General features: G+C 34.4%; 1 protein-coding gene across 2 annotated transcripts in view; it reads right to left on the bottom strand.

Moving 5' to 3' along the window:
- Nucleotides 1-12,237, bottom strand: part of LOC136029979 (uncharacterized) — a 152,900-nt gene that overhangs the window by 102,030 nt on the left and 38,633 nt on the right. For both annotated transcript variants that reach the window (XM_065708552.1, XM_065708553.1), the window contains exon 2: nt 3,626-3,758. The gene's annotated coding sequence lies outside the window, so the exon portion shown is untranslated. The remainder of the gene's footprint in view (nt 1-3,625; nt 3,759-12,237) is intronic.

Genomic DNA, 12,237 nt, shown 5'->3' with positions numbered 1-12,237 from the left:
TGAAAATTCCCCCCAAAAAGAGCGTTTTCAGAATTTAAAAGAGCACTTGCCCCCTACCCCACCTTCAATAGATTTCACTGTTGTTGTTCTTCAGAATCTTTAGTTGTTGTTTTTTTTTTTTTTTGTATGTAAGCCTATCGGTAAATAAAATTATACTTATTTCAAAAGTCTGTAGAGAAAAAAAAATACAGAGAAAAAAGAAAGAACAAATAACAAACCTTAAAAACTAATTAAAACAAAATGTGAATTGTATAAAAAGTAACAAATTTCATAAAACTAGCAAAACGTAGACTAAAGTATACAATATTCATAATTATTAAAATAAATTTTAAATAATGAATGGTAAAAAGGTGGTTGGGAGGAAGTTAAATTGTTTGGCATATTCAATTATGTAGGGGGGGGAAATATGAGAATAAGACGCCAGGACGTAATTATTCCTATGATAATAAATCTGATAATGTTTTTAAAATCTTTGATGACGTTGCATTTCGTCAGTATTGCCACGTTGAACCGTGAAAACTAATACAGAAAACTAATTACTTAATTTAGCAACGCTTTTCACCTGTAAAAAAACATTAACCATCTATTGATTCCCAAAGACAACTACGCGTTCAAAGGAACGCTAAAATCCTCAAGCTGCTTGGTGCCACCAAGTTATTTTTGGCTTATTTTTGCTGATTTTCAATGCTAATTGACAACGCTGATCATTTTTTTTAGCACCCACTACTACCAAAAACTGAAAAACTGTATTTTGAGAAGTTTCCACTTTACAAATGCAATCAATCAGCCACTGTCCTTGGTACCTTCAGATTTGATCTCTAATAATGTTAGGTTTTCATATATTAGGGCCAAATCTAGATTCCCATGCTTTCATACATTGCAAGTCCAGCCGATTTTACTCAGTTATTAAATAAATAAAAAACAAGTTTTTTTTAGCTGAAAGCAGGAGGCAACATCAAGACTTAAAACGAACAGAAATTACTGCGTATATGAGGGGGTTCTCCCCCTCTCCAATACATCGGTCTTTACGCTAAAGTTCAAATTTTGTTCCAATTCTTTAAGAATGAACCATGAATCACAAAGGTCGTTTAATTAGAATGAATAGCTCTTTTGAAAGTAATAAAAAAAATTGGCGCAAAGAGCGAGGTATTGACCAGGGGACGATATACACAATAATTGCTGTTCGTTCCAAGTTTTAAAATTGCTCAATTAACGAGGGGACGATCCAATTAGAGTGGCAATAAGTGTCTGTGACGAACACACAACTATAAAACTTGAAAAAAAATAAAAAAAAAACTATGAAAAAAAATAAAAAATGATAACGAATGATAAAAAAAATAACAACTATGAAACTTGAAAAAAAAAGAAAGAAAAAAGGTAAACAGCGTTGGTGTTTTTTCAATACTAGCGCCAGTTTCTACTCTTATCAGTTAGCCATACACTTTGGTTTAATAGGCTAAGTATCATTTTTGCGTTTCAACAAAATACCCAAGCACCAACTGTGTATTTATTTTATCAATGGGCTGGCACAAAAAAAAAACCTTAGCTGCACCCGTTCCTTAGATAAAAGAGGTATTGTGTTGTTTGATACAAGAGCACTAAAAATAGGATGATTGCTAAGCAAAAATTCAGCTGAGTCAAATTTACATACGAAGAGAATACAAACAGGTCCTATTTATAGGTTACCATTACAAGATGAAAACGACATTTTTCTCAATCCCGGATTTTGCGCATTCAGCAATAATGATTTAAGAGCGGTGTAACTGTAATAGCGTAGTTTCCACAAGTATTTGTACTTCTACCGGTTTGTTAGGCCGTCTACCGAATTCCAAGTCCATGCCTCGAAAGAAAAAGAAGATTCAATAGAAAGTCGGCAGATGGCTCTTATGCGGAGAGCCATCTACCGATTCTCTACCAAGGATTTACAGATTGTTTGGAAGGAAAAGTGAGAGCACTTTTTTACACCCATTCAATACCAATTTTGAACCGTAGAGTAATGCCTTTTTCATGCACTTCAATTGGGAAAAAACTAATAAACGACAAAATTTATCCCTCTGGATTTTGCAAAAAAATCCCCTCCCCCTGCATTTTCATGGACTGGCACCATAGATAAATACAAAAATATACCATTTTAGAGAAGTCAGAAGCCTTTGTTTGTAGTCTTGCTGGATAGGCCAATGATGAAAACTTCCTGATCTGCAGTTAAGTTTTAAGTATGTTTTTCGTTATTTATTTTTCAGCCTAAAATTCGTGCAAATTACTGATAGTCAGTTATTTCACAGGAAAGATGTCCAGTACGAACATGATTTGGTAATAGGGATATCTGAAGTATTGCCACTGCTAGGAAACACTGAATAATACCCGGTGGGGGTGCTGACTTCCTGTCATCTTGTGTACATCTCGGAGGCCACTGTGTTTGAAAGAAATTCCTTACCATCAAAGCTTAAAAGCGTCAATGAACAAATAATCCCCGTTCTAGTGGAAGAGGCTGAGAATATTTTGTTTGCTTTTTCTGCTGAATTCCCTTCTTTTTTCCACATAAAACGCACATACTACCGGTGGTGCCAAATCACAGAAATTAGGGAGAGGGGAAAATATAGTTTTTAATCTAGGGTGGCAAATTTGTGTATATATATATATATATATATATATATATATATATATATATATATATATATATATATATATATATATATATATATATATATATATAAATAAATATATTTCACGTCGGCCCTCTCGGAGCATATCTTTAATCTTCCAAATCATTTTATTTTGTTTGAAAATGTTTCTTTGATTTCTAGGGACCAAGGTTTAAAGCAAACTTTCAGGGAAACAATCGAAATTTAAAAAAAATATATTCAAGAATAATTCCATAAACAGAGATACAGGTGAATTTGGATTGAATTCAATATATGATAATTTACTGAGGTCAAATAAAGTAAATATCACCTCACCTAAGAGCTATGACCTCTATCCACGTAATATGTCAGTCAATTCTAATGAACCGGAACCGAAAAGGTCAAAGAGATTTGCCTCGGCTGTTGCATTGAAAAAAATAAGAGCAATAAACTATGTGTAATTAGTTTATTAGGTATAAATTTTGTTTGTTTTTATTCATGTCTTTTAGTTTTACTGCTGATGATGAACACTGTATATGTGTTCGAAATATCCAGTTAAATAATTTTATATTTCACCGTCAATAAAAAGGTATCATCCCTATTTTGAACTGTTTTACTTTCGTAATGGAAAGGCAGTGTGGTCTTCGAAGTATATATATATATATATATATATATATATATATATATATATATATATATATATATATATATATATATATATATATATATATATATATATATATATATATATATATATATATATATATATATATATATATATATATATATATATATATATATATATATATATATATACATATATATATATATTTATAATTATATTTATAATTACTTATACATTGGCTAAAACGTTGTACTTATTGGGACAGCAGTTTCAGTTTGTCTTTATATGCTGCTAGTATTTATTAATTCGCTCTGTCAAATTCCTTTTCAGTTTCACGGTCTCCACACAGAATAAAAAGCTCTTAATGTTTGTCACTTACCGTTGGCTTCAATCGTAGAGGAAGATTTAAAAGTAGTAAAGACCTCTATGCCTCTTCGTCTTCCCTCAAAAATGATTTTCAACCCTTTGCTTTCTTCTTCTCTGTTAATGATTTCGGGCTCTCAAAACATACCCTAAAAAAGTTGTCTGATTAAATGTGTGTCAGAAATTATCCTTACAGGGGTAAACCAAATTAGCGCTTTCATTCAGGCATATTCAATTAATAAACTAATCCGGCTATTAAGGAAATCTTTCACACAATATTTATAAACAAGTAACTATGTAATTTTTCTGGCAGTGTTTTTTTTTTTGGGGAATTTATTGCAGAAATAGACATGGTGAGACTTGCAAAAGTGAATAATGCTCTAACATTTGAATGGAAGAAACACGTTTAAATACAAATACTACTACTACAACTACTACTAACAACTTGCCAAAGCACCAAGGCACCTGAAGTCAACACAGCTACGCACCTTCCTCCTCCATCCCAATCTATTCAAAGCATCCCTCTTTACATCCGCCCAGGAAGTTCCTATTTCCTTTAAATCGTTCTTTATCCCATCCTCCCACCCAAACCACGGAGGACCTGCTTCTCGTTTAGCCCCTTGACGGTTGGCCGAAAAGGGCAATCTCTGTCATCATTAATCCGCAGGCCGTGCCCTAGCCATCTTAACCTTTTTCTCTTTATAGCCCTAAAAAGCGGGATTGAACCACGCATTTCGTACAGCCTATTGTTTTAAATACGGTCAGTCAGCCGGGTACCCAGAACAATCCATAGGTAATTTCTCTGGAAAACATCGAAAACATCTTCACCCGCTTTTCGGTGCACCCATCCTTCAGAACCATATGCGGCTTCTAATCTTGGTTTGCAAACTTATCCTCCAATTCTTTCAAACTTTTTTTTTAACTGTAAAAAAAAAAAACACCCTGAGCCTTCGCTATTCTACTTTCAGCACTTTCACTGCTCCCACCGTCTTTACTAATCAGAGGCAACGCTGTAGCGTTGCATATAGTAAGGCCATACGGGTCCAACCATGGGCACCGGCAGGGGGAGGGGGTCATACCCCCTGGAAATATGGGACTATAAAGTAATTATAAGGAAACCAAAGAAAAAAAAGCTGAAAATGGAAAAACCCCTGGAAAAAATGTGTATTGCCCCATTATTGGCTGCCTCCCAATAGATTTTTACCCTTAACAAGGAAAATATAAGTTCTAATTTGTGACTGAGTGACCCCTTTCCAGTTTTCTACAAAAATGTTTCTATATGATTTGGCTGGAGCAAAAAGAAATCAAATTTTTCATAGTAACGAATGGTAAGTAAATAACGACCCTTGTCAATATCGAAAGTATAATGGCCTAACTATTGATAACATTCAATCAAAGAGTCAACTTTTTATGGTGATCCTAAATATATATTTGTTTATTAGTAATTATTGCAGTTATTAGTGCACAAATAGTTCGTATAATTATAGGAAACAACTCAATAAGCTTTTCCTCGTCAACGCCTCTTTACGCTAAAGTTTGACTCTTTCTCTTAACTCTATTTTTAAAACAGCAAGAAACTTTATCGTAAAGAGCGGGGCGTCGAGGAGGAAAAGCCCCTTTCATATACGGAATAATTTCTGTTCGTTTTAAGTTTTAATGATGCTCCTTACTTTCATTTAAAAAAACTTGTTTTTTTATTTAATTTCTGGACGTTTTCGAATTAATGCATGTTTTGATCTTGGCTCTCCGCACATAAATAATTAAAACGAAATTTGCATATTAGTTAATTGCAATTAATCGGAAGATTTTGAGAAAAAATGAGCGAGGGAGGAGGCCTAGTTGCCCTCCAATTTTTGATTACTTAACAAAGCAACTAGAACTTTTAATTTTTTACAAACGTTTTCATTGGTAAAAAATATACATAACTTACGAATTAACTTACGCAACGAACTTCTATATTCGTATGTTTTTATTGCGTATATGAGAGGGTTCAACCCTCGTCGATACCTCGCTCTTTACATTAAAGCTTAAATTTTGTCCCAATTCCTTAAGAATGACCTCTGAATCACAAAGGCCGTAGAATAAATAGTTGAAATTACTAAAAATATTTTAGCGTAAAGAGATAGGTATAACGAGGAGGTAAACCCCTCATATGCGTAATAATTTTTGTTCTTTAAGTTTTAATGCTGCTCCTTACTTTCAGTAGAAAAAACTTTTCATATTTATTTTTTTTCAAATAATGCTAGAAAATCCTGCGCCACCTTCATTGAAATTCTTTTCCCCCATGAGAAGTTTCTCCGTGGAAATATCCTCCCACGTGGCCCCCCTCCCCTCCACTCTCCCCACAAACCAAAAAAATCCCCCTGAAAACGTCTGTACACTTCCCAGTAACCATTACTATCAAACAGTTCGTGGTAACGAACTGTAGTAAGGAGCGACCCGGCTCACTAGTAACCGAAATTCTAAAAAATGAATTTTGATACCAATAGTTACATCAAAAAAATTGCATTTTAATGCTGATTTTAAATATATAACTTTCATCAAGATTAGTCTTACCTATCAAAAGTCACGAGCCTGAGAAAATTTGCCTCATTTTAGAAAATAGGGGAAAACACCCCCTAAAAGTCATACAATCTTCACCATCAGATTCAGCGTATCAGAGAACCACATTGTAGAAGTTTCAAGTTCCTATCTACAAAAATGTGGAATTTCGCATTTTTTTTTGCCACAAGACAAATCACGGATGCGTGTTTATTTGTTGTTTTTTTTTTCCCAGGGGTGATCGCATCGACCTAGTGGTCCTAGAAGGTCGCGAGAGAGCTAATTATAACGGAAATTAAGAGTTCTAGTGCCATTTTTAAGTGACCAAAAAAATTGGAGGGCATCTAGGCCCCCTCCCACGCTCTTTTTTCCGAAAGTCACCGGATCAAAATTCTGAGATAGCCATTTTATTCACTAGTCGAAAAACCTAATAACTGTGTCTTTGGGGACGACTTACTCCCCCGCAGTCCCCGTAGGAGGGGTTACAAAACTTAAAAAAAAAAAGTTACAAACTTTGACCTGTGTTTACATATAGTAATGGCTACTGGGCAGTGTACGGACGTTTTCAGGAGGATTTTTTGGTTTAGGAGGGAGAGTTGAGGTGGGGGGGTACATGGGACGATCTTTCCATGGAACAACTTATCATGAGGGAAGAGACTTTCAATGAAGGCGCAGGATTTTTTCAATGAAGGCGCAGGGTCTTTCAATGAAGGGCGCAGGATTTTTTAGCATTATTTAAAAAACAATGAAAAAATAAATATGAAAAGTTTTTGAAAAGCAGAAACTGGGACATTTGAAAAACAGCATTACAACTTCAAACGAGCAGAAATTATTACACATATGAGGGGTTTACCTCCTCGTAATACCTCACTCTTTACGCTAAAGTATTCTTAGTAATTTCAACTATTATTCTACGGCCTTTGTGATTCAAGGACCATTCTTAAGGAACTGGGACAGAATTTAAGCTTTAGTGTAAAGAGCGAGGTATCGACAAGGGGTGAACCTCCTCATATATGCAATAAAAAAATTCGAATATAGAACTTCGTTACGTAGGTTAATTCGTAAATTACGTATATTTTTTACTAATGAAAATGTTCGTAAAAAATTAAAAGTTCTAGTTGCCTTTTTAAGTAATCAAAAAATTGGAGGGCAACTAGGCTTCCTCCCTCGCTCCTTTTTTCTATAAATCTTCCGATTAAAACTATGAGAAAGCCATTTAGCCAAAAAAAATAATATGCAAATTTCTTTTTAATTATTTATGTGCGGAGAGCCAAGATCAAAACATACATTAATTAAAAAATGTCCAGAAGTTAAATAAAAAAGCAAGTTTTTTTAAATGAAAGTAAGGAGCGACATTAAAACTTAAAACAAACAGAAATTACTCCATATATGAAAGGGGCTTTTCCTCCTCAACGCCCAGCTCTTTACGCTAAAGTTTTTTACGGTTTTAAGAAGTAGAGTTAAGAGAAAGAGTCAAACTTTAGCGTAAAGAGCGAGGCCTTGAGGAGGAAAAGCCCCTTTTATTCACGGAGTAATTTCTGTTCGTTTTAATGTCGCTCCTTACTTTTTATTTAAAAAAACTTGTATTTTTTTATTTAATATGTAAACACAGGTCAAAGTTTGTAACTTGCAGCCCCTCCCATGGGGACTGCGGGGGAGTAAGTCGTCCCTAAGGACATAGTTATTAGGTTTTTCGACTATGGTGAATAAAATGGCTATCTCAGAATTTTGATCTGATGACTTTGGAAAAAATGAGCATGGGAGGGGGCCTAGGTGCCCTCCAATTTTTTGGTTACCTAAAAAGGGCACTAGAACTTTTAATTTCCGTTAAGATGAGCCCTCTCGCGACATTCTATGACCACTGGATCGATACGATCACCTCTGTGGAAAAAACAAAACAAAAAAAACAAAAAAAACACGCATCCGTGATTTGTCTTGTGGCAAAAAATACAAAATTCCACATTTTTGTAGATACGAGCTTGAAACTTCTACTATAGGCTTCTCTGATACGCTGAATCTGATGGTGTGATTTTAAAGGACGTGACGTTAAGATTCTATGACTTTTAAAGGGTGTTTTCCCTATTTTCTAAAACAAGGCAAATTTTCTCAGGCTCGTAACTTTCGATGGGGAAATAAAAACTTGACGAAACTTATATATATTTAAGGCTAATGGTCTTTTTTGTTCCCGCCCAATTTCTGAAACAGATTCTAAGAATCTTAATAACGCCACTGCTAGTATCTATTCGATAGCAAACTCGTTTATGAGACTTGACAAAAACATAAACAAGTGGGAGAAAAAAACAAAAGATGTTTGTTTAGTAAAAGCACGTTAGATTCTACGGAGATTAATTTAAATGAACAGGTTATGTAAAAGAAAATATACCCACTGCTGAGCTAAAAATAGTGTTTTCTTTTGCACATCAATTTAAAGGGTAATCCTATATTTTTTCGCTCAGAGATTTTGATTCGATGTGCATTGAATGCAAATGGTAGAACTTGTACGAAAAGTAGACAAATCTTTTATTTTCGAGATGGGTGTCTGTTTTGAAATGTAAAGCGTGAACTCTCCCAAACCTGAACCTCAACCGAGTCCGTTTGGAAATGAAAATTGTTTGGCTATTGGGAGAACCCTTGGGTATTGAGAATTGCAAGCAGTTAGCCAGGTGGGTGAAACACCCACCTGGCTATTTTCTTTTAATCTTCAGTTCTCGAAGTCCACCAGTCCCCAAACTTAAACCTCGTCATGTTACTTCTGAATTCCTTTTTACAAATTGTGATGAAAATGAAATAAATGAAATAATTATGTGTATGAAATAACAATCCTGTGGAGTAGATGAAGTATCGTTAAAGCAACAAAAACAATTGTTATTTCTATTTTGACTCATCTGATTAATTTATCACTTGAAGAGGGAACTTTTCCAGAAAGACTTAAATTAGCCTGAGTGCTACCCCTTCACAAAGGGAAGTCAAAAAATGAACCGAGTAATTACCGATCCATTTCTATTTTACCTTTTTTTCGAAGATTTATGAGAAAGTAGTCCATGAAAGAATGTATGATTACCTCCAGGAGTAGAATCTTCTGTGCGATACCCAACTTGGCTTTCGCAAAGGACTTTCTACGGATATGCACCAGCTATCTGGAATTCAATCCCCTTGGAAATCCGGAACTCAAATAACCTTACTACCTTCAAGCGAGCAGTGAAGGGTCGTTCCAGAAATACTGTTTAGATTTGAATATCATGCGGTCCTCCTCTTTTCGATCTTTTCTTTTATTTTCTTTTTTTTCTTTTCTTTCTCTTCGTCACTCCCCTTTTTTCTCTTTTTTTTTCTTTTTTGATAAATCCAGTTGATTCGTTGTTTCTGTTAGTTGATTGTTTAATTATTCTTTAGTTAAGTTTCTGCCCTAGTCAAGCACTTTTGTGCTTTCCTGGAAGATTATGTACATGTAATTACGTGTTTTTATTTAAATACTAGCTGTTGGGGTGGCGCTTCGCGCCACCCCAACACCTAGTTGGTGGGGGCGCTTCGCGCCCCCCCAAGCCCCCCCGCGCGCGTAAGTCGTTACGCGCCATAATAGTTACGCGCCATTGTAGTTGTGTCCCTATGTCCCACCTGTGAATATAGATAGATATATATATATGGTTTTAACTACGTAAAACTTGCGAATATACAACATTCTTTGCTGTCCCATTGTCTTTGCATATAAATAGATTGTCAGGTTTACCGACTCTTGAACATGCAACATATAATGGTCCATGGGAAAACAATCTGTATTCAGATCTATACCTCATGATTCTAATGATTGCCCTTGAGCTTTGTTGATGGTGATTGCTAATCGACCATTCCCTGTCCCGGTGTCCCGGTCGTCATTTACATCCCCCTGTTTCCCCGGTGTCCCCGTTGTAGTTGTGTCCCTGTGTCCCGGTCGTCATTTATATTCCCTGTGTCCCGGGTCCCGGTCGTCATTTGTATCCCGGTGTCCCGGTCTGTATATACATTCGTTTTTTAGTTTTGTTTTTCTCCTTTATTTTTTTCCTTTTTTTTTCTTTTTTAGCTTATTTAGATTTTTAGATTTTTTAGTTTTTTTATTAGTTTTTAGTTTTTTTTTCTTTTTAGTTTTTTTGTCCCGGTCGTCATTTATATCCCCCTGTTTCCCCCGGTGTCCCCGTTGTAGTTGTGTCCCTGTGTCCCGGTCGTCATTTATATTCCCTGTGTCCCGGTCGTCATTTTAATCGAACATTCCTTTTGTCCTGGTCGCTTTCTCTTTGAGTGTCGTCATTTATTTTTTTCTTTTTTAGCTCTTTTAGTTTTTACCTTTTTTAGTTTTTTTTAGTTTTTAGTTTTTTTAGTTTTTTACCTTTTTTTAGTTTTTTTAGTTTTTTAGCTTTTTTATTTTTTTTATTAGTTTTTAGTTTTTTTGTAGTTTTTGCCTTTTTTTTAGTTTTTTTAGTTTTTTAGCTTTTTTATTAGTTTTTAGTTTTTTTTTGCCTTTTTTTAGTTTTTTTAGTTTTTTAGCTTTTTTATTTTTTTTATTAGTTTTTAGTTTTTTTGTAGTTTTTGCCTTTTTTTAGTTTTTTCAGTTTTGACGTCACCTGATCCAGTTTTTTCAGGTGACGTCACCTGATCCACGATCCACAGATCCACAGACAACTTATTTTTATATATATAGATAGTTTTTTTTTTTTTACTTATGTCCTGGTCGTCATTTATACTCCCTGTGTCCCGGTGCTTTGTTGATTGCTAATCGAACATTCCTTTTGTCCTGGTCGCTTTCTCTTTGAGTGTCGTCATTTATTAGTTTTTTCCTTTTTTTTTTTAGTTTTTTATTGGTTTTTACCTTTATTTTAGCTTTTTTTATTAGTTTTTAGTTTTTTTTTGTAGTTTTTGCCTTTTTTTAGTTTTTTCAGTTTTTTTTTAGTTTTTTATTGGTTTTTACCTTTATAGTTTTTTTAGTTTTTTAGCTTTTTTATTTTTTTTATTAGTTTTTAGTTTTTTTTGTAGTTTTTGCCTTTTTTTAGTTTTTTCAGTTTTGACGTCACCTGATCCAGTTTTTTCAGGTGACGTCACCTGACACATCCATCCACACATCCATCCACACATCCACAGACAGACAACTTATTTTTATATATATAGATATATGATTGAATTGAATTGAAGAATTCCTGCGAACAAAACTCTAGCACAGCTTGCATCAAACAATAAGTGCGTAATTGGTAATTTGATGTGTGTGTGTAGACTTGTTCCTGTGTTTGCGTACGTTTGTGTTTTTGTGCTCCTCAATCTCATCCTGCTAAATAACTAAGAAGACTAATCCGCCATTCCATCATAAATTTACTATGAAAAAGTAGCACATAAACAGAATTGATGGAAATAAAACTAATTTATTGGGAAGATAACAAGAGGAAAAGTTTGTGTAAAACGAAAAACTCAATGCATACCCGTACTAATGAACTTATTTTGGAAGAAATATAGCCTCTCAGGCGCATACGGGTTAAAGCACATAAAAAAGAATTTTTATTGAAATAGAAGAAAAGCGATAACAGTAAAAAGTTTGGGATTTCCCAAAAGGAATTTAAAAACCCTTGTCCATCGTATCTGCCCCCATTAAAATACAACAACGAAAACAAACAGTCCGCACATGCAAAAGTAAACTACCCAAAGAAAAAGGATGAATGTTTGAGAGGTTTTTCACTCTCAGAAATCATATACCTCAGGTGGCTAGTACCAAGCATGGCAGAAGTGTGCCAAGCATAGCGGAACTGTGAGAACAGTACTAAGAGTGAATGATCTGTGCCAAGCATGACAAAAGTATCCCAAGCATGGCAGATGTCTGCTAAGTCTGATACAAGATCGTGATTTCATAGCAATCTGGGAATGTACATTATACAATTAGGCTAGTGAGTTAAGTAATTGAAAATTTTAGAGCCATTTGAAACAGACGGACAGAAAATAAAATCCTTCAATGATCTAAATGTGAAACGGTCAAACATTACTGTCTATGCATAATTGACTGAAAATGAAGAGAAATAAAAATAAATAATTATACCAAACATAAAAGAAATGGGTACTGCTATATACAAATAATTA

This window comes from Artemia franciscana, chromosome 8 (assembly GCF_032884065.1).
Source record: "Artemia franciscana chromosome 8, ASM3288406v1, whole genome shotgun sequence".
NCBI classification, from domain to species: Eukaryota; Metazoa; Arthropoda; class Branchiopoda; order Anostraca; family Artemiidae; genus Artemia; species Artemia franciscana.
Note: the sequence above shows the minus strand (reverse complement) of the source record. Positions and strands in the feature narration are given on the sequence as shown.